Here is a 22,885-nt window from a genome sequence, read left to right as displayed (position 1 = left end):
TCTAATCTCCTTACTGGTGGGGGTCTTCACAGGGTTTTTATACTGTAGATGAAAACCAGGACCCCACATAGTGGTCCCTCAGTCAGTCAGTCAGTCACACACACACACACCGTTAGCAACCATACACTCTTAGCACATAGGAAACGTTGCTCTTTGTTGCTATGGTGATGGAGCATCTTTCTCTCTGTTGATATTTCTCTCAGACACGCGCGTTTGCACACACACACTGTAGATCTGTCAGGCAACTCTTTGTATACATGAACATGCTGGATAAAATGCTAAAAAAAAAACACCAAGGAGAGTAAAATGCACCATTGGGTAAGAAACGTATTTGCAACCGAATGCAGTGAGAAAACTTTACACAATGCACTTCCCATTAAAGTGGCAGTAGGGAGGCTAAAGAGATTGATTACTCCTATCTGCAGACAACCATTACCATTAAACACCCATGTCCCATAACATATTTACTGTAGGCTCTACCCTTCATTAACATCTGGCTTTAAAGTACACATAATTGCCTGCTATACCACAATATCTGTAAATAGGTAACAGAGTCAATAACAGTTAAAGAATACGGCTGATCTGGGAACAGTGTGTGCCGCACTTTAAATGATTGTATGACCCTCATTATCACTAGATACAGAGCTAAAGCCATGGAACATTAGGCAGGCTGGGGTATAGATGGTATGGTATTGTTATGTATGTATGTATGTAGGTATGGTAGTTCTCTCACGTCACCCCGCTCCTCCGCTCTCTCCACTGGCTTCCAGTTGAAGCTCGCATCCGCTACAAGACCATGGTGCTTGCCTACGGAGCTGTGAGGGGAACGGCACCTCCGTACCTTCAGGCTCTGATCAGGCCCTACACCCAAACAAGGGCACTGCGTTCATCCACCTCTGGCCTGCTCGCCTCCCTACCTCTGAGGAAGTACAGTTCCCGCTCAGCCCAGTCAAAACTGTTCGCTGCTCTGGCACCCCAATGGTGGAACAAACTCCCTCACGACGCCAGGTCAGCGGAGTCAATCACCACCTTCCGGAGACACCTGAAACCCCACCTCTTTAAGGAATACCTAGGATAGGATAAAGTAATCCTTCTAACCCCCCCCCCTTAAAAGAGTTAGATGCACTATTGTAAAGTGGTTGTTCCACTGGATATCATAAGGTGAATGCACCAATTTGTAAGTCGCTCTGGATAAGAGCGTCTGCTAAATGACTTAAATGTAAATGTAAAATGTATTGTGGCAGTGTATTTGAACTGGGTCCATACTAATTCCTACATTTGCACTGATAAGATCAAAGCATTAGCTCTAGAAAATGTTCCACTTTGTAATGGAACAGTCCTCTACACAGTCAGTACTAAGAAGCACAATCTGGAACTTTCTGTACAGCATCAGCCTCTAAATTAAATTGAGATAAACAAGGTAAAAATGGTGAGTGCTCTGCTTCCTGGCACCTGTCCCTGTTTTCCACACATGAATCTGTTTTACTTACAACTAAACCCTATCAGGCTCTTCCTCCTACCTCCCCTCTCCCATCCCCCATCCCCCTCCTCCTCCTACCTTCCCTCTCCCATCCCCCTCCTACCTCCCCTCTCCCATCCCCCTCCTCCTCCTAACTTCCCTCTTCCATCCTCCTCCCACCTTCCATCTCCCATCCCCCTCCTACCTTCCCTCTTCCATCCCCCTCCTACCTTCCCTCTTCCATCCTCCTCCTCCCACCTTCCCCTTCCATCTCCCATCTCCCTGCTCCTCCTACCTTCCATCTCCCATCTCCCTCCTATTTTCCCTCTCCCATCCCCTTCCTCCTACCTTCCCTCTCCCATCTCCCTGCTCCTCCTACCTTCCCTCTCCCATCTCCCTGCTCCTCCTACCTTCCATCTCCCATCTCCCTGCTCCTCCTACCTTCCCTCTCCCATCTCCCTGCTCCTCCTACCTTCCATCTCCCATCTCCCTGCTCCTCCTACCTTCCCTCTCCCATCTCCCTGCTCCTCCTACCTTCCATCTCCCTGCTCCTCCTACCTTCCCTCTCCCATCTCCCTGCTCCTCCTACCTTCCCTCTCCCATCTCCCTGCTCCTCCTACCTTCCCTCTCCCATCTCCCTGCTCCTCCTACCTTCCATCTCCCTGCTCCCTGCTCCTCCTACCTTCCATCTCCCTGCTCCTCCTACCTTCCATCTCCCTGCTCCTCCTACCTTCCATCTCCCTGCTCCTCCTACCTTCCATCTCCCTGCTCCTCCTACCTTCCATCTCCCATCTCCCTGCTCCTCCTACCTTCCATCTCCCATCTCCCTGCTCCTCCTACCTTCTCTCTCCCATCCCCCTCCTCCTACCTTCAGTCTGCTGTTAATTACCCATCTCTTATTCATTACATCATCCTGCCTCTTCCCACTATTGTTATTTCCTTTCTCTACACACTAAAGGTGATCACCCTTTCAGCCATCCAACCATCCATATCTCTATTTATGAGTCTCTTTATAGTCCCTCCAACTCTGAAAGAAGCCATGGCAACTTTCCACAGCAACGAACAAATCATTTGAGAAGTCACTCTGCTCCTGATGTGCTTCTAAGAGGCAGATTTTAGACTTGAGGGAGCCACAGAAGAGAAGAAGTAAAGTGGAAATATAGCCGTGGGATAGATTATAGTGTGATTTGTTATCGAAAGGAGGGAAACAAGAAAAACACATTAAAAACTCATGAAGAACATTATTTCAAAGCCAAATAAGAACAAACCCAACAATAACACATCGCTCCTAGCAATAACCCGGCTACTTCTCCCAAAAAGCTTTACTCATGATGTAAGAGTAGATAATTGCTCAAAATAATTGCTTTGGTAGATTAAATCTTTAAATTGTATTAGTGGAAAAAGGGCAAATATAGCTTCAAACAAAGAAACATGTCTGTAACGCTCGTCTTTAGGTGGAAGAGAGGAGGACCAAGGCGCAGCGTGGTGAATGTTCATGATGTTGAATTTTAATGAATTATCCAACTAAACAGAACACTGACAAAATACAAAATAACGTGAACAGACCTGAACTTGAGAACATAAACCATGAACGAAACGAAACAGTACCGTGTGGCGAACAAACACAGACACAGCAACAATCACCCACAAACAAACAGTGAGAACAGCCTACCTTAATATGGTTCTCAATCAGAGGAAACGTAAAACACCTGCCCCTGATTGAGAACCATATCAGGCTAATACAATGAACCCAACATAGAAACACATAACATAGAATGCCCACCCAGCTCACGTCCTGACCAACTAAACAATACTTAACAAAGGAAATAAGGTCAGGAACGTGACAATGTCAGATAGAACCAGAGATAAGGTTGATTATTATTGATGATTGATTATTTTGTTCTTTAAATACACCATCTATAAGATTTCATGTGGTTCAACGGTCATTAATTAAACATATTTTTAAACAACAAAAATAATTGTTTACCGACTAAAATGACAAAAACCTAGTGCAAAGATCTTAGAACAACTTGGAACAGCTGTTGTAACAACTGTTGATTTACAAATGGTTGTTGTGATAAAATGTGATGGATTGATAAACAATGGATAGAGTAATACAACCTTGGAGTGTGGGTTATGATAGGGTGAAACAGACACTTGTACTACGACGGGGAATATCATTTATAAAAATCAATCAAATGATGACGCTGATCTCATGGATCAAGTCCTTGCATCCATAGCTCTACGAATTTGAAAATGTTTACATTAACCGTGACCCATCCTTCAGCTTACCAAAGACAGAGGCCCAGGCTATTGAAATCCCTGATTGTGCCTTTAATGTTTTTGAGCGCTGAGTGAAACAATGGTGGTGTGTGAGGTGTGACAGTCACCAGGTGACACGCGACAGACTAACCTGCCCTCGAGAAGACAACCTTTGGGAAACAGAGGAAACAGAACAAACAGTTTGAAGCTTTTACTATCAGTTCAAGTGCAATTTATCAAACGAATTATTCCTTTCTATAATAAAGGATTCATGGCGATTTAAACCACAGGTCTTCCCTGACGGTAATAAAAAGTAACAAACTACTAAAAAAACGTTCCCTGCTAGATAAAAGACAACAGCGAGAAAAGGCCAGGGTTCATCTAATGGTGAACCAAGAGCCATGCAAAACTAGGCCTGAAGGAAGACATTTGCATTTCTGAATTTGCATTTATGAGAGCATATGAGAAAGTGTGACAGAGGGAAAGAAGAGAGAGAGAGAGATGTAAGACAGAACAAGAAAGAGAGAGAGGGAGAGAAAAGAGAGAGAGAAAGAGAGAGAAAGAGAGAGAGAGAGAGAGAGAGAGAGAGAGAGAGAGAGAGAGAGAGAGAGAGAGAGAGAGAGAGAGAGAGAGAGAGAGAGAGAGAGAGAGAGAGAGAGAGAGAGAGAGAGAGAGAGAGAGGAGATCTCTAAGATCTTGGTCTCCTGCTAGTTTCCCTCCCTGTGTCTAATGGCACAGCACTGACCATCCCCATCACAGCACTGACCTGAGTGAGCAGCAGAGAGACAACAGACCTCACACTGACCATCCCCATCACAGCACTGACCTGAGTGAGCACCAGAGAGACAACAGACCTCACACTGACCATCCCCATCACAGCACTGACCTGGGTGAGCACCAGAGAGACAACAGACCTCACACTGACCATCCCCATCACAGCACTGACCTGAGTGAGCACCAGAGAGACAACAGACCTCACACTGACCATCCCATCACAGCACTGACCTGAGTGAGCACCAGAGAGACAACATACCTCACACTGACCATCCCCATCACAGCACTGACCTCAGTGAGCAGCAGAGAGACAACAGACCTCACACTGACCATCCCCATCACAGCACTGACCTGAGTGAGTACCAGAGAGACAACAGACCTCACACTGACCATCCCCATCACAGCACTGACCTGAGTGAGCACCAGAGAGACAACAGACCTCACACTGACCATCCCCATCACAGCACTGACCCGAGTGAGCAGCAGAGAGACAACAGACCTCACACTGACCATCCCCATCACAGCACTGACCTGAGTGAGCACCAGAGAGACAACAGACCTCACACTGACCATCCCCATCACAGCACTGACCTGAGTGAGCACCAGAGAGACAACAGACCTCACACTGACCATCCCCATCACAGCACTGACCCGAGTGAGCAGCAGAGAGACAACAGACCTCACACTGACCATCCCCATCACAGCACTGACCCGAGTGAGCACCAGAGAGACAACAGACCTCACACTGACCATCCCCATCACAGAACTGACCCGAGTGAGCAGCAGAGAGACAACAGACCTCACACTGACCATCCCCATCACAGCACTGACCTGAGTGAGCACCAGAGAGACAACAGACCTCACACTGACCATCCCCATCACAGCACTGACCTGGGTGAGCACCAGAGAGACAACAGACCTCACACTGACCATCCCCATCACAGCACTGACCTGAGTGAGCACCAGAGAGACAACAGACCTCACACTGACCATCCCATCACAGCACTGACCTGAGTGAGCACCAGAGAGACAACATACCTCACACTGACCATCCCCATCACAGCACTGACCTCAGTGAGCAGCAGAGAGACAACAGACCTCACACTGACCATCCCCATCACAGCACTGACCTGAGTGAGCACCAGAGAGACAACAGACCTCACACTGACCATCCCCATCACAGCACTGACCTGAGTGAGCACCAGAGAGACAACAGACCTCACACTGACCATCCCCATCACAGCACTGACCCGAGTGAGCAGCAGAGAGACAACAGACCTCACACTGACCATCCCCATCACAGCACTGACCTGAGTGAGCACCAGAGAGACAACAGACCTCACACTGACCATCCCCATCACAGCACTGACCTGAGTGAGCACCAGAGAGACAACAGACCTCACACTGACCATCCCCATCACAGCACTGACCCGAGTGAGCAGCAGAGAGACAACAGACCTCACACTGACCATCCCCATCACAGCACTGACCCGAGTGAGCACCAGAGAGACAACAGACCTCACACTGACCATCCCCATCACAGAACTGACCCGAGTGAGCAGCAGAGAGACAACAGACCTCACACTGACCATCCCCATCACAGCACTGACCCGAGTGAGCACCAGGGAGACAACAGACCTCACACTGACCATCCCCATCACAGCACTGACCCGAGTGAGCACCAGAGAGACAACAGACCTCACACTGACCATCCCCATCACAGCACTGACCCGAGTGAGCACCAGAGAGACAACAGACCTCACACTGACCATCCCCATCACAGCACTGACCTGAGTGAGCACCAGAGAGACAACAGACCTCACACTGACCATCCCCATCACAGCACTACTGACCCATCACAACCTTTATACAGCAGTTAATACAATACATATCAAATCAAACTTTATTTGTCAAATGCGCCGAATACAACAAGTGTAGACCTTAGCGTGAAATGCTTACTTACAAGCCCTTAACCAACAGCGCAGTTCAAGAAGAGTTAAGAAAATATTTACCAAATAAACTAAAGCAAAAAAATAGTAAAAATAACACAATAACATAACAATAACAAGGCTATATACAGGGGGTACCGGTATCGAGTCAGTGTGTGGGGGTACAGGTTAGTTGAGGTAATTTGTACATGTAGGTAGGGGTGAAGTGACTATGCATAGATAATAAACAGCGAGTAGCAGCAGTGTACAAAACAAATGGAGGGGGGGTCAATATAAATAGTCTGGTGGCCATTTGATTAATTGTTCAGCAGTCTTATGGCTTGGGGGTAGAAGCTGTTAAGAAACCTTTTGGTCCTAGACTTGGCGCTCCGGTACCACTTGCCGTGCCGTAGCAGAGAAAACAGTCTATGACTTGGGTGACTGGAGTCTCTGACAATTGACTGGAGTCTCTGACACCGCCTATTATATAGGTTCTAGATGGCAGGAAGCTTGGCGCCAGTGATGTACTGGGCCGTACGCACTACCCTCTGTAGCGCCTTACGGTCAGATGCCGAGCAGTTGCCATACCAGGCCGGGATGCAACCGGTCAGGATGCTCTTGATGGTGCAGCTGTAGAACTTTCTGAGGATCTAGGGACCCATGCCAAATCTTTTCAGTCTCCTGAGGGGGAAAAGGTTTTGTTGTGCCTTCTTCACGACTGTTTTGGTGTGCTTGGACCATGTTAGTTTGTTGGTGATGTGGACGCCAACGAACTTGAAACTCTCGACCCGATCCACTACAGCCCCGTCGATGTTAATTGGGGCCTGTTCGGCCCGCCTTTTCCTGTAGTCCACGATCAGCTCCTTTGTCTTGCTCACATTGAGGGAGAGGTTGTTGTCCTGGCACCACACTGCCAGTACTCTGACCTCCTCCCTATAGGCTGTCTCATCATTGTCGGTGATCAGGCCTACCACTGTTGTGTAGTCAGCAAATGTAATGATGGTGTTGGAGTCGTGTTCGGCCACACAGTCGTGGGTGAACAGGGAGTACAGGAGGGGACTAAGTACACACCCCTGAGGGGCCCCAGTGTTGAGGATCAGCGTGGCAGACATGTTGTTGCCTACCCTTACCACCTGGGTGCGGCCTGTCAGGAAGTCCAGGATCCAGTTGCAGAGGGAGGTGTTAAGTCCCAGGGTCCTTAGCTTAGTGATGAGCTTCGTGGGCACTATGGTGTTGAACGCTGAGTTGTAGTCAATGAACAGCATTATCACATAGGTGTTTCTTTTGTCCAGGTGGGAAAGGGCAGTGTTGAGTGCGATTGAGATTGCGTCATCTGTGGATCTGTTGGGGCGGTATGCAAGTTGGAGTGGGTCTAGGGTATCCGGGAGGATGCTGTTGATGTGAGCCATGACCAGCCTTTCAAAGCACTTCATGGCTACCGATGTGAGTGCTACGGGGCGGTAATCATTTAGGCAGATTCCCTTTGATTCCTTGGGCACAGAGACTACGGTGGTCTGCTTGAAACATGTAGGTATTACAGACTCGGTCAGGTAGAGGTTGAAAATGTCAGTGAAGACACTTGCCTCCTGGTAATACGTCTGGCCCCGCGGCTTTGTGAATGTTGACGTGTTTAAAGGTCTTGCTGACATCGGCTACCGAGAGCATAATCACACAGTCATCCAGAACAGCTGGTGCTCTCGTGCATGCTTCAGTGTTGCTTGCCTCGAAGCGAGCATAAAAGGCCTTTAGCTCATCTGGTAGGCTCGCGTCACTGGGCAGCTTGTGTCTCGGTTTCCCTATGTAGTCCGTAATAGTTTTCAAGCCCTGCCACATCCGACGAGTGTCAGAGCAGGTGTAATAGTATTCAATCTTAATCCTGTATTGACGCTTTGCTTGTTTGATGGTTCGTCTGAGGGCATAGCGGGATTTATTATAAACATCCGGATTTCTGTCCCGGAAAGCAGCAGCTCTAGCCTTTAGCTCGATGCGGATATTGCCTGTAATCCATGGCTTCTGGTTGGGATATGTACGTATGGTCACTGTGGGGATGACATGTGTCATGACATTGCCTGCTTGGGTATTGCAAACCCCATCCCCCTCTCCCTGCCTCTCCCTTTCCTCCTTCAACCCATGCTGTGATCACAGAGAGACGTCGTAAATTCCTGAGAATCTCCTCATGGCTAAACAGTATTAGAGAGAGGGTAAACTTTCAGGACAAAGAGGTTTCTTCCACCTCACAGAACTTGAGGTACGAACAGATTTCATGTTCCGGAAAAAGTATTAAAGATCGGTGAAGATCCCAGCTATTAACATGTCCATTTGTCCCCATGTGGGAAACTCATGAGAGACGGGGTGGCTACATTACCATACCTCTGTTTATATAATAACCTCAGATATGAGGTTTACATCTGTTTGTTGTATAAAATGAATGAGTGAGTATGATACTGTTTGTATAATTGTGTAATATGATTTTGGACTGTTTAATGAAGAAAAATGCTAATCCCTTTTTGATTTGAACTAAATCCAAGGACCGCCCCTGAGCCCAGTTGGGTCAGACATCCAAGGACAGCCCCTTCCTGCTAGCCGAATAAAAGACAACTCTGAGAAATTATCATTTAGACAATGTTTTCTCCATCGTAGGAGAACGAAGGTTAAGTACCATTGCTGAATCTTTAACCATACCACGTGGTTAAACTCTTAGACGAATAAGAACAAGTCTTTGATATTGACTACTAGTCTGCAGCTAGGAATTCGGTATCATTGAACGCGAAGAAAGACAACCGCCGAAACATCCATTCTATAACGAATGTCACTCTGAACTATCCACAATAACTACAACAGAAGGAACTCCAACAAAAACGAACTTCTCTCCAACGATCAAGACGACACACACCGAGCGTAACTATATATATATTGATTGCAATTGTTCCCGAATGAGTGAGCGTTCATGTGTAAGGATTAGCATGTCAATTGTTATAAAGAGTATACTCTGTAGTGACTTCGGAATCGACCCCCCATTTTCCCTTTGTCTAACAAGTCGCCATGCCGGTTCAGCCCACTAGGGCATATTTCTCCCATCATTTTCATGTAACCATTTTTAAGTTTGTTTGTTTGTTTATGCATTTCTGTGAATTAATTAGTTAGTAATAAATAAATGATTTAAGACAATTGATGTATGGATGACTCATAGTGAAGACTGGGTTCGTGCAGATAACCAACAATTTACGACGTTTGGAATGAGACTAACGTGAGGTAAAATAAATAAATCATTAATCAGAAGACTATTGATCAGATATGAAAATATCTGAAAGGTTATATTGGGAAATTATAACTTTGTAATCTGACTACTTTCCCTGGTGCCCTCAAATTCATAGTTAATTAGTTACGTTACAACTCAGTTGATCGCGTAATCCCTAATTACAGGAATCTTTGATAAAAACTATAAATCTTCAATTTAATGATAGCAAAGACACGACACATGGTCGGTGCGCTTAATGATGAAGCCGATGACTGAGGTGTTATACTCCTCAATGCCATTGCATGAATCCCGGAACATTTCCAAAAAATGCTAGCAAAACAGTCCTGTAGTGTAGCATCCGTGTCATCTGACCACTTCCGTATTGAGCAAGTCACTGGTACTTCCTGCTTTAGTTTTTGCTTGTAAGCAGGAATCCAGAGGATAGAATTATGGTCAGATTTGCCAAATGGAGGGCGGGGGAGAGCTGTGTATGCGTCTCTGTGTGTGGCGTAAAGGTGGTCTAGAGTTTATTTTTCCTCTGGTTGCACATGTGACATGCTGGTAGAAATTTGGTAAAACTGATTTAAGTTTGCCTGCATTACAGTCCCTGGCCACTAGGAGCGCCGCTTCTGGATGAGCATTTTCTTGTTTGCTTATGGCCTTATAGGGTTGGTTGAGTGCGGTCTTAGTGCCAGCATCGGTCTGTGGTGGTAAATAGACGGCTACGAATAATATGGATGAGAACTCTCTTGGTAGATAGTGTGGTATACAGCTTATCATAAGATACTCTACCACAGGCGAGCAATACCTCGAGACTTCTTTAATATTAGACATTGTGCACAATACAATGGTAGAAAGAGGTAAAAAGGTAGATTCAACTTCCATTTTCAACTTCCATTTGACTAACTTTGTGTCCTTCCTTGCTTTGCATAACTACTTTTGAAATGTTCAAGGGCCTTCTTTTGATAGTAAGTATGCCGGTTCAAAAGTACATAGAAAAGAGAAAATGAAAAAAAGAGGACTCTCTCTCAAAAGATAAGGCCATTAAAAAGCTCCAAATCACACTGATAGTGTGCATTGACAATGACGTGCATTTGAATTCTTTAATTGAGCGACTGAGAGATTTCATTTGTCACCTTACTCCCAATAAACATTCTGTGAGCGGAGATACGCCTGGTGTGTCCCAAGACCCACAATGCATTTATTTAGAAGAACAAAGGTGATAGATAAAGGATTAATGAGTGACTGTTTAAATCAGAGTGGGGAAGTTGAAGAGCAGTCAGAGATGACTTGGAGACACAGGAACAGGCAGACAAAGAGTGCGGCAACAATGCCAATCACACAGCCTACAAATAAGGAGAGGGGAATTCAATGGGGCGACAGGAGGCAGGGAAATTGCACACCACTATGGCAGCCTAGTCTCACAGTGTTAGGTGTGCTCCACTCTGCTTCCACCATTGAAGGAGAGCCAGGCAGGGGCAACGCGACCCTGACCCAGATACACACTGGGTATTGATAAAGGAAAGTTCAAGAAGAGGAAAAGGAGGGTTTTACATTTCTTTGCTAAAGGAAAAACCTGTTCCCCTTCCCCAACAGGCTATAAGCTGAGAACATGTTTTTTTTCTTTATACTATTTTTATACAGAACTGAGAATGTACAGTATGTATTCACTGTGAAGAGACAGAGAACATAATTCATTGTGTTTATCAACACATTCACCAGCTGAACACAGACATGGTTATATCAACACACCACTGTAGACACAGATTCCTCATATACCCATACAATAGGTTTTATCAGAGTCTCAAGGCTCTGGCTATAACACCTCAAGATTCCCTCTCTCTCTTCCTCTCTCTCTATCTCTCTCTCTCTCTCTCTCTCTCTCTCTCTCTCTCTCTCTCTCTCTAGGATGCGGATGTATACAGTTAGTATGCTATTGGGGAAAATAACACCAGTCATCTTCTGCACTGTGACTGATATGAAAGTATATCCTTGCTTGAGCCTCCGATGCTCACCCTCCTCCTGCCCCAGCAATCCCTTCACACACTGCACACAATAGCCTTTCACTACAACCCATTTCCAGCCAAGCTCTAATGTTAGATCTTTATTGATTAAGCCACGCCATACATCATCAGTGCAGCTGTCCTCCATGCTACCTTCCCTTCATCCCCCCATCTCAGTGAATCCTCCTCCGTCCCTGGCTGTCTCCATCACTCTCTTCTCTCACTCCGGGAACCTGTGTTTACTCACACACGGGCTCGTCTCTCTTTATCCTACTTGAATGGGGGGTTAAAAGGCTTTGAGTGATAGAACGGGATTCCAATATGTCTGCAGAAAGAATTGGGTGTCAGCTATGATAGGACACATTGGGTTTGAACTACAGTAAGTGAAGTAGGATTTACTTGGGACGATCGATTCCTATTGTAGCTAAGACCTCTATTCAGTAAAGACCCTTATTTCACCCCACCACTACCAATCACAACAGATAAACCACTGCTACTCAACTAAATACTGTAGATCTTTTCTTATTCCAGCTACTCAGAAAGACAATGACAATCCGACCATCTGTGGCATTTCATCTACCAATCTCCTCATTCTACATGATGTATTGTACTCCGATGTGTACAGCTATTTAACATTTGATCAAATGAGAATGAATTTTATTCTATTTCATAGCCCATTTCATATTACCTCCGAGGGGACACATGCAAAGGAAAACGGGTGAAATATGAGCTGATTCATCTCTGTGCCCTCTTCTCAGTGTCTCATGGGCTGCTTGGAGCACAATACAATTCCTGCAGCGTATTACACTAATATGATTTGGTACCGGGAGAGAAGCGATCAGATGGACATGTGTTTGTGATCCCTCCACATGTGCACACACACACACAGAGAGAAGTGATAAGATATGTTTGTGATCCCTCCACACTATAGTGGATAATTGCATTTTCCAAAATACACTTATGCAACCATACCCCATGTATTGCCTTTTTAGAAAAGCAGAACTTAATATTTGGTACAGAAACCTTTGTTTGCAATTACAGAGATCATACGTTTCCTGTAGTTCTTGACCAGGTTTGCACACACTGCAGCAGGGATTTTGGCCCACTCCTCCATACAGACCTTCTCCAGATCGTTCAGGTTTCGGGGCTGTCGCTGGGCAATACGGACTTTCAGCTCTCTCCAAAGACTTTCTATTGGGTTCAGGTCTGGAGACTGGCTAGGCCACTCCAGGACCTTGAGATGCTTCTTACGGAGCCACTCCTTAGTTGCCCTGGCTGTGTGTTTCGGGTCGTTGTCATGCTGGAAGACCCAGCCACGACCCATCTTCAATGCTCTTACTGAGGGAAGGAGGTTGTTGGCCAAGATCTCGCGATACATGGCCCCATCCATCCTCCCCTCAATACGGTGCAGTCGTCCTGTCCCCTTTGCAGAAAAGCATCCCCAAAGAATGATGTTTCCACCTCCATGCTTCACGGTTGGGATGGTGTTCTTGTGGTTGTACTCATCCCTCTTTTTCCTCCAAACACGGCGAGTGGAGTTTAAACCAAAAAGCTCTATTTTTGTCTCATCCGACCACATGACCTTCTCCCATTCCTCCTCTGGATCATCCAGATGGTCATTGGCAAACTTCAGACGGGCCTGGACATGCGCTGGCTTGAGCAGGGGGACCTTGCGTGCGCTGCAGGATTTTAATCCATGACGGCGTAGTGTGTTACTAATGGTTTTCTTTGAGACTGTGGTCCCAGCTCTCTTCAGGTCATTGACCAGGTCCTGCCGTGTAGTTCTAGGCTGATCCTTCACCTTCATCATGATCATTGATGCCCCATGAGGTGAGATCTTGCATGGAGCCCCAGACCGAGGGTGATTGACCGTCATCTTGAACTTCTTCCATTTTCTAATAATTGCGCCAACAGTTGTTGCCTTCTCACCAAGCTGCTTGCCTATTGTCCTGTAGCCCATCCCAGCCTTGTGCAGGTCTACAATTTTATCCCTGATGTCCTTACACAGCTCTCTGGTCTTGGCCATTGTGGAGAGGTTGGAGTCTGTTTGATTGAGTGTGTGTACAGGTGTCTTTTATACAGGTAACGAATTCAAAAAGGTGCAGTTAATACAGGTAATGAGTGGAGAACAGGAGGGCTTCTTAAAGAAAAACTAACAGGTCTGTGAGAGCTGGAATTCTTACTGGTTGGTAGGTGATCAAATACTTATGTCATGCAATAAAATGCAAATTAATTACTTAAAAATCATACAATGTGATTTTCTGGATTTTTGTTTTAGATTCCATCTCTCAGAGTTGAAGTGTACCTATGATAAAAAATACAGACCACTACATGCTTTGTAAGTAGGAAAACCTGTAAAATCGGCAGTGTATCAAATACTTGTTTAGGTCAGATAGGGTAGAGGCTGTGAGGTGTTGTTTTATTCGTTTTTTAAAGCTGATTTTGTTGTTTGCTTTCGTAATTTGAGACGGAAGGGTGTTTCATGTAACCATAGCTCTATACAATACTATGCGTTGCCTTCAATTTGTTTTGGACTTGGGGACTGTGAAGAGACCACTGCTGGCATGTCTGGTGGGATACGTACTGTATGTCTGTCAGAACTGTATGCTTTTTGTTTATACAGACATTTTGGAATTTTTATCACAGTAACATTTCTCATAAAAAAACAAGAAGTGATGCTGTGCTGCGGGGACTAGCTTCCATTTAGCAACCAAAGCATTAGTGAGGTTGGCCACTGATGTTGGGCGATTAGGCCTGGCTTGCAGTCGGTGTTCCAATTCATCCCAAAGGTGTTTGATGGGGTTGAGGTCAGGGCTCTGTGCAGGCCAGTCAAGTTCTTCGACACCGATCTCGACAAACCATTTCTGTGTGGACCACGCTTTGTGCACAGGGGCATTGTCATGCTGAAACAGGTAAGGGCCTTTTCCAAACTGTTGCCACAAATTTGGTAGCACAGAATCGTATAAAATGTTGTTGTATGATTAAGATTTCCCTTCACTGAAAACAGCCCCAGACCTTTATTTCGCCTCCACCAAACTTTCCAGTTGGACTTCACACTATGCATTGGGGCAGGTAGTGTTCTCCTGGCATCCGCCAAACCCAGATTCGTCAGTGTGATTCATCACTCCAGAGAACGCGTTTCCAATGCTCCAATGGTGGCGAGCTTTACACCACTCCAGCCGAAGTTTGGCATTGTGCATGGTGATCTTAGGCTTGTGTGCGGCTGCTCGGCCATGGAAACCCATTTCATGAAGCTCCCAATGAAAAGTTATTGTGTTAACGTTGCTTCCAGGGGCAGTTTGGAACTCGGTAGTGAGTGTTGCAACCGAGGACAGACGGTCTGTTCTGTGAGCTCGTATGGCCTACGACTTCGCGGCTAAACCATTGTTGCTCCTAGACATTTCCACTTCACAATAACAGCACTTACAGTTGACCGGGACAGCTCTAGTAGGGCAGACATTTTATGAACTGACATGTTGGAAAGGTGGCATCCTATGATGGTGCCACGTAGAAAGTCACTGAGCTCGTCAATAAGTCCATTCTACTGCCAATGTTTTTCTAGGGACATTGCATGGCTGTGTGCTCGGCAGAATCCACTCATTTAAAGGGGTGTCCACATCCTTTTGTATATATAGTGTATATATATTTTGTATTTATTATTGTATTATACAGGGCACATTTGGAAAAGAGACCTAGGTCTCAATCTTCCCAGTCAAAATTAAGGTTAAATAAAAAATTAAAAAGGACATGCCGTAGGGTCTATCACACTGTGGATTCAACAAGTTCTTATCAAATCATCCCTCATATAAGAACTACTGTATCTCTTAGCAGTCAATTATCATACTTAACACTCTTAAGGCTAGGAGAGGAACACTCCACAAAGGGAGGTTTTATACATTACACTGTGACCAGAGGTGAGGTACACAATGTTCCGATACATAGCATTCTTACTTAGACCACGAGAGGGGAGATAGCAATATTGTACACAGTAGGGAGGCAGACGCAGCATTATACAATATTATAAACCAGGTGGTTCGAGCCCTGAATGCTGATTAGCTTAAAGCCATGGTATATCAGCCTGCATAACATGGGTATGACAAAACCTTAATTTTTACTGTTCTAATTCCGTTAGTAACCAGTTTATAATAGCAATAAGGCACCTCAGGGGTATATGATATACTCCGGTTTGCGCGGGCAAAATAATAAATAAATACAGTATTATTATGATACAGAGTATGGAGGCAGCCCCAACATTATACAGTATTATTATGATACAGAGTATGGAGGCAGCCCCAACATTATACAGTATTATTATGATACAGAGTATGGAGGCAGCCCCAACATTATACAGTATTATTATAATACAGAGTATGGAGGCAGCCCCAACATTATACAGTATTATTATGATACAGAGTATGGAGGCAGCCCCAACATTATACAGTATTATTATAATACAGAGTATGGAGGCAGCCCCAACATTATACAGTATTATTATGATACAGAGTATGGAGGCAGCCCCAACATTATACAGTATTATTATGATACAGAGTATGGAGGCAGCCCCAACATTATACAGTATTATTATGATACAGAGTATGGAGGCAGCCTCAGCATTATACAGTATTATTATGATACAGAGTATGGAGGCAGCCCCAACATTATACAGTATTATTATAATACAGAGTATGGAGGCAGCCCCAACATTATACAGTATTATTATAATGCAGAGTATGGAGGCAGCCCCAACATTATACAGTATTATTATAATACAGAGTATGGAGGCAGCCCCAGCATTATACAGTATTATTATGATACAGAGTATGGAGGCAGCCCCAACATTATACAGTATTATTATAATACAGAGTATGGAGGCAGCCCCAACATTATACAGTATTATTATAATGCAGAGTATGGAGGCAGCCCCAACATTATACAGTATTATTATGATACAGAGTATGGAGGCAGCCCCAACATTATACAGTATTATTATAATACAGAGTATGGAGGCAGCCCCAACATTATACAGTATTATTATAATGCAGAGTATGGAGGCAGCCCCAACATTATACAGTATTATTATGATACAGAGTATGGAGGCAGCCCCAACATTATACAGTATTATTATAATACAGAGTATGGAGGCAGCCCCAACATTATACAGTATTATTATGATACAGAGTATGGAGGCAGCCCCAGCATTATACAGTATTATTATGATACAGAGTATGGTGGCAGCCCCAGCATTATACAGTATTATTATAATACAGAGTATGGAGGTAGCCCCAACATTATACAGTATTATTATAATACAGAGTATGGAGGCAGCCCCAACATTATACAGTATTATTATAATACAGAGTATGGAGGCAGCCCCAACATTATACAGTATTATTATAATACAGAGTATGGAGGCAGCCCCAGCATTATACAGTATTATTATAATACAGAGTATGGAGGCAGCCCCAACATTATACAGTATTATTATGATACAGAGTATGGAGGCAGCCCCAACATTATACAGTATTATTATAATGCAGAGTATGGAGGCAGCCCCAACATTATACAGTATTATTATGATACAGAGTATGGAGGCAGCCCCAACATTATACAGTATTATTATAATACAGAGTATGGAGGCAGCCCCAACATTATACAGTATTATTATGATACAGAGTATGGAGGCAGCCCCAACATTATACAGTATTATTATAATACAGAGTATGGAGGCAGCCCCAGTACTATACAGTATTATTATAATACAGAGTATGGAGGCAGCCCCAACATTATACAGTATTATTATGATACAGAGTATGGAGGCAGCCCCAGCATTATACAGTATTATTATGATACAGAGTATGGAGGCAGCCCCAACATTATACAGTATTATTATGATACAGAGTATGGAGGCAGCCCCAACATTATACAGTATTATTATGATACAGAGTATGGAGGCAGCCCCAACATTATACAGTATTATTATAATACAGAGTATGGAGGCAGCCCCAGTACTATACAGTATTATTATAATACAGAGTATGGAGGCAGCCCCAGTGCTATACAGTATTATTGTAATACAGAGTATGGAGGCAGCCCCAACATTATACAGTATTATTATAATGCAGAGTATGGAGGCAGCCCCAACATTATACAGTATTATTATAATGCAGAGTATGGAGGCAACCCCAACATTATACAGTATTATTATAATACAGAGTATGGAGGCAGCCCCAACATTATACAGTATTATTATAATACAGAGTATGGAGGCAGCCCCAACATTATACAGTATTATTATAATGCAGAGTATGGAGGCAGCCCCAGCATTATACAGTATTATTATAATACAGAGTATGGAGGCAGCCCCAACATTATACAGTATTATTATAATGCAGAGTATGGAGGCAGCCCCAACATTATACAGTATTATTATAATACAGAGTATGGAGGCAGCCCCAACATTATACAGTATTATTATGATACAGAGTATGGAGGCAGCCCCAACATTATACAGTATTATTATAATACAGAGTATAGAGGCAGCCCCAGCATTATACAGTATTATTATGATACAGAGTATGGAGGCAGCCCCAACATTATACAGTATTATTATAATACAGAGTATGGAGGCAGCCCCAACATTATACAGTATTATTATGATACAGAGTATGGAGGCAGCCCCAACATTATACAGTATTATTATGATACAGAGTATGGAGGCAGCCCCAACATTATACAGTATTATTATAATACAGAGTATGGAGGCAGCCCCAACATTATACAGTATTATTATAATACAGAGTATGGAGGCAGCCCCAACATTAAACAGTATTATTATAATACAGAGTATGGAGGCAGCCCCAACATTATACAGTATTATTATAATACAGAGTATGGAGACAGCCCCAACATTATACAGTATTATTATAATACAGAGTATGGAGGCAGCCCCAACATTATACAGTATTATTATGATACAGAGTATGGAGGCAGCCCCAACATTATACAGTATTATTATAATACAGAGTATGGAGGCAGCCCCAACATTATACAGTATTATTATGATACAGAGTATGGAGGCAGCCCCAGTACTATACAGTATTATTATAATACAGAGTATGGAGGCAGCCCCAACATTATACAGTATTATTATGATACAGAGTATGGAGGCAGCCCCAGCCTTATACAGTATTATTATGATACAGAGTATGGAGGCAGCCCCAACATTATACAGTATTATTATAATACAGAGTATGGAGGCAGCCCCAGTACTATACAGTATTATTATAATACAGAGTATGGAGGCAGCCCCAACATTATACAGTATTATTATGAATCAGAGTACTCCCCACTGGATGTTGAGAGGAGAACACATAAACATATTTCATACATTAAACTGAGACCAGGTGAGGTACAATACACACTGTTCTGAAACACAGCATTCCTACTAAGAGAGGGGATATGGCTACAGTATCTTGTACCTAGCAGAGAGGGAGACCCAACATTACACAATATGAACCAGAGTATTCCCCACTGCATGGTGAGAGAAGAACACACCAACCAACAAGACAGGCCAGGAGTCTGCCTAGGCTCTCTAGCTCACTGCTAATTTGTTTTCTGAATGAAGGCCTGCCTCCTCCGTTCAGCCCAGGCGCCCGCCCGCCCGCCCTCTCCTCTTTGGTCTTATTAATTAGCTTGTTGGAGTTTATTTTTATCATTAAAAGTCAGGAACTGTTTAATTTGTCAAGGCTGAGCTGCCCCCAGTATCTGCCCACCGTGCCTCAGCTTCAGAGCTAAACATTGTGGATGATTATTATGCCAATTAAAAACCTCAACCAAATTAATTCACATTAAAACTGTTTTTTTTTGTTTACTTTGATGCTAATGTTTACCTACTGGGTGTGTTGGAGGGTTACCCAAAACCCTTCACATCAATCAGGAAGCCCATGAGAGCTTTGTGGACTACGACACCCACAATGCCCCTCTCACTTCCACCACCTCCTCTCTCCCTGCCTCAGATCTGATCACAGACTCCATCTGTATCTCTGTATCACTCTCTTTGTACTATTCTCTCCCTCGTATCAACCATTGTGCTGCATAATTCTCTGTAATGCTGGATTCCTTATCGGAGAATCACATTAGATTAGTTAATTTACAAGATGTAAAACCCATCACAGATCTAGATACTGAGCAGCAACAGATCACTACCTCAAAGTGATCAGGGAGAATCACACTATGAATATTAGCAGTTTCAATGGCTATTAATCATGTTCCGGTTCTTTCATCCTTGCCAAATGGAGCCTTGGAGAGAGGGCCAGAAGGAGCTGGAGTATTGGAAGAGAAAATAGCAGAGATGTGGGTGAGATTGAATGAGGGATGATGGGGGAAGAAGACAGTCAAAAAGAGATTTTGTCTTCAAGACAAAAAGCTCTCATTTGTATGATAATAGCAGACTTTGCTCCAAGCCCCACTGAGACTGGCTGCTGTGATGAGACTGTCTCATTCCACTCTAAACAATTCAGCCAAACAAGTCATACTGTGGGGGGGGGGATTCCTTTCCCTCTGTGTGTGTCATAAACTGTGTGTGTCTGTGTGTGTGTGTGTCATCCAACCTCAGACTGACAAGTGGGTGTTGGAGCGAAACATTGGCATTTGTATAGATTGCCATGCCATAGTGAGCGCCAAGTATGAAGGCTGCACAGACATTATTCTTGTTGTGTATAGACAACCATCAAACAAACACTTGATGAAGTATTAAGCTCTGGATTGTGTACAAATGGTCCATCAAGTGCTTGATTCAAGATCATCACTGCTTTACGAATGAAAGGAAAATATCCTTGTCACTAGACAACTCCATAACCGCTCACATGGAACAACCAATGAGGGAGCAAGTCCAGCTCCCTTCATCTGACCTATACGATGATGATAGGTCAAACAAACGAGGGAAGCAATTGTAAAGGTTCACTCTGAGCTGAAAGGCAATAATCGGCAGAAAATAACAAGAGTTTACAGCTGTACTTCAAGCTGTAAACCCTTGTCTTTTGTGGTGATCATTGCATTTCAGCTCAGGATTGTCACATTTGTTTAGAGAAGGATTGGACTAAGGTGCAGCGTGGTAAGCGTACATCATTTTATTAGATGAACACGAAACAAAAATAACAAACTACAACCGAATGTGAAGCTATATGCAGTGCAGAACGCAACTACACACAAATAAGATCCCACAAACTAAAGGTGGAAAAAAGGCTGCCTAAGTATAATCCCCAATCAGAGACAACGATAGACAGCTGCCTCTGATTGGGAACCATACCGGCCAACAAAGAAATAGAAAAACTAGAATGCCCACCCAAATCACACCCCGACCTAACCAAATAGAGAAATATAAAGGCTCTCTATGGTCAGGGCGTGACAAGGATGAACGTTTACAATACTTGTGTCATATCTGCTAACAGAAGGTACTGTCTGTAACAATAATGTTCGCTGATAGTTGACAAATTAATATGTTTAGCATATCACAGCATAAACTATACAATAACACCACTGCAGTAGTTAAATTCAGAATTCAGAATCCAGACGAGAGGCCTTGAGCGGTAGCCTTGTAAGCCGCCTGATCTCGCGAGCTTACAGGAATGTTTGCCATGAGGCTACTTCAGTGGAGGTCTGAGCAGAGTATTTGTGGTGTGTGAAGACAAGAGGCACTCCAGCAATCAAAACAAACATGGAAAGGGGAGGAGGGAGTTCAAGGAGGGTAAAGTAACGACATGGTACTATGTGTTGAGGAAATAGTGGAGGGGGAAGAGGGTCCATGGGCGACGGAGTGGAGAGGGAGTTAAAGGGCTCAGAAATGTGAGTTTTCCCAGAGCACAATGTGTGTGTATATGAAAAAAGATAACTTATGCGTGCAAGCGTGTGTGTGTCTGGATGTGTGAACATGTGTGACTATGTACGTAGATGTGTGAACATTCTCTGGTTGTGTGTGTGTGTGTGAGTATGTGATATGTACGTGTGTGTGTGTGCATATGTAAGCATGTGTGTGAGGATCCTTGTGTGAGTATGTACGTGTTTGTTTGTTTGCGTGTTTGTGTGTGTTTGTGTGTGTGTGTGTGTGTGTGTGTGTGTGTGTGTGTGTGTGTGTGTGTGTGTGTGTGTGTGTGTGTGTGTGTGTGTGTGTGTGTGTGTGTGTGTGTGTGTGTGTGTGTGTGTGTGTGTGTGTGTGTGTGTGTGTGTGTGTGTGTGTGTGTGTGTGTGTGTGTGTGTGTGTGTGTGTGTGTGTGTGTGTGTGTGTGTGTGTAAGTGGGAGAGTGTTGAAGCGTTGATTAATAGAGCAAACATTGTGACATGCGGGACAAACTGTCTGTGATTCAGCTTGGGAATTAAGCTGTCTGTCACCATTAATCAGCCGACTCTCTTCTGCACCGAGTCCATTTTTTACCTGGTAATACTCCCACAGCCATTGGGATCAACACCATGAATCAGGATAGGATAAAATGCCCTGCATCCCTCCTTCTCGCTTTCATCTTGTCTCTGTCTTTCTCTCACTCTTTTTCTCACTAACTCTCTCTCACACGACCTCACACGACCTCACACGACCTCACACGACCTCTCACACACACACACACACACACACACACACACACACACACACACACACACACACACACACACACACACACACACACACACACACACACACACACACACACACACACACACACACACACACACACACACACACAAACCCTTACATTCCCATCACCACACCAGCTTCAAACATCATTTAGTCACTTTTCTCTTATTGAAACCCAGTCCCATTGAAGAGGAGTGGCACTCAGTTCCAACTGCTGGGTGTGTGATTAGAGGAGGTGTGTGTGTGTGTGTGTGTGTGTGTGTGTGTGTGTGTGTGTGTGTGTGTGTGTGTGTGTGTGTGTGTGTGTGTGTGTGTGTGTGTGTGTGTGTGTGTGTGTGTGTGTGTGTGTGTGTGTGTGTGTGTGTGTGTGTGTGTGTGAGAGAGAGAGAGAGAGAGAGAGAGAGAGAGAGAATGTGTCTGCTGCCACATTCAACAAAGAGGAGTGCAGAGTGAACATGAAGAGATCCCACAGTGTCGCTTGGAGCAGCACTGTGCCTGCTGAAGCCTTTGGAGTGATGAGCACCCTGCCATCTCCAAAACACTACAGTAGGGAATACATTATACATAGGTAGTACAACAATGTGCTCTCTCTGGGAG

The 22,885-nt window shown here is 44.3% G+C and overlaps 1 protein-coding gene across 1 annotated transcript in view; it reads right to left on the bottom strand.

Moving 5' to 3' along the window:
- Positions 1–22,885, bottom strand: part of LOC139574271 (potassium channel subfamily T member 2-like) — a 69,757-nt gene that overhangs the window by 44,098 nt on the left and 2,774 nt on the right. The window lies entirely within an intron of this gene.

This window comes from Salvelinus alpinus, chromosome 1 (assembly GCF_045679555.1).
Source record: "Salvelinus alpinus chromosome 1, SLU_Salpinus.1, whole genome shotgun sequence".
NCBI classification, from domain to species: Eukaryota; Metazoa; Chordata; class Actinopteri; order Salmoniformes; family Salmonidae; genus Salvelinus; species Salvelinus alpinus.
This window is presented reverse-complemented; position numbering and strand designations above follow the sequence as displayed.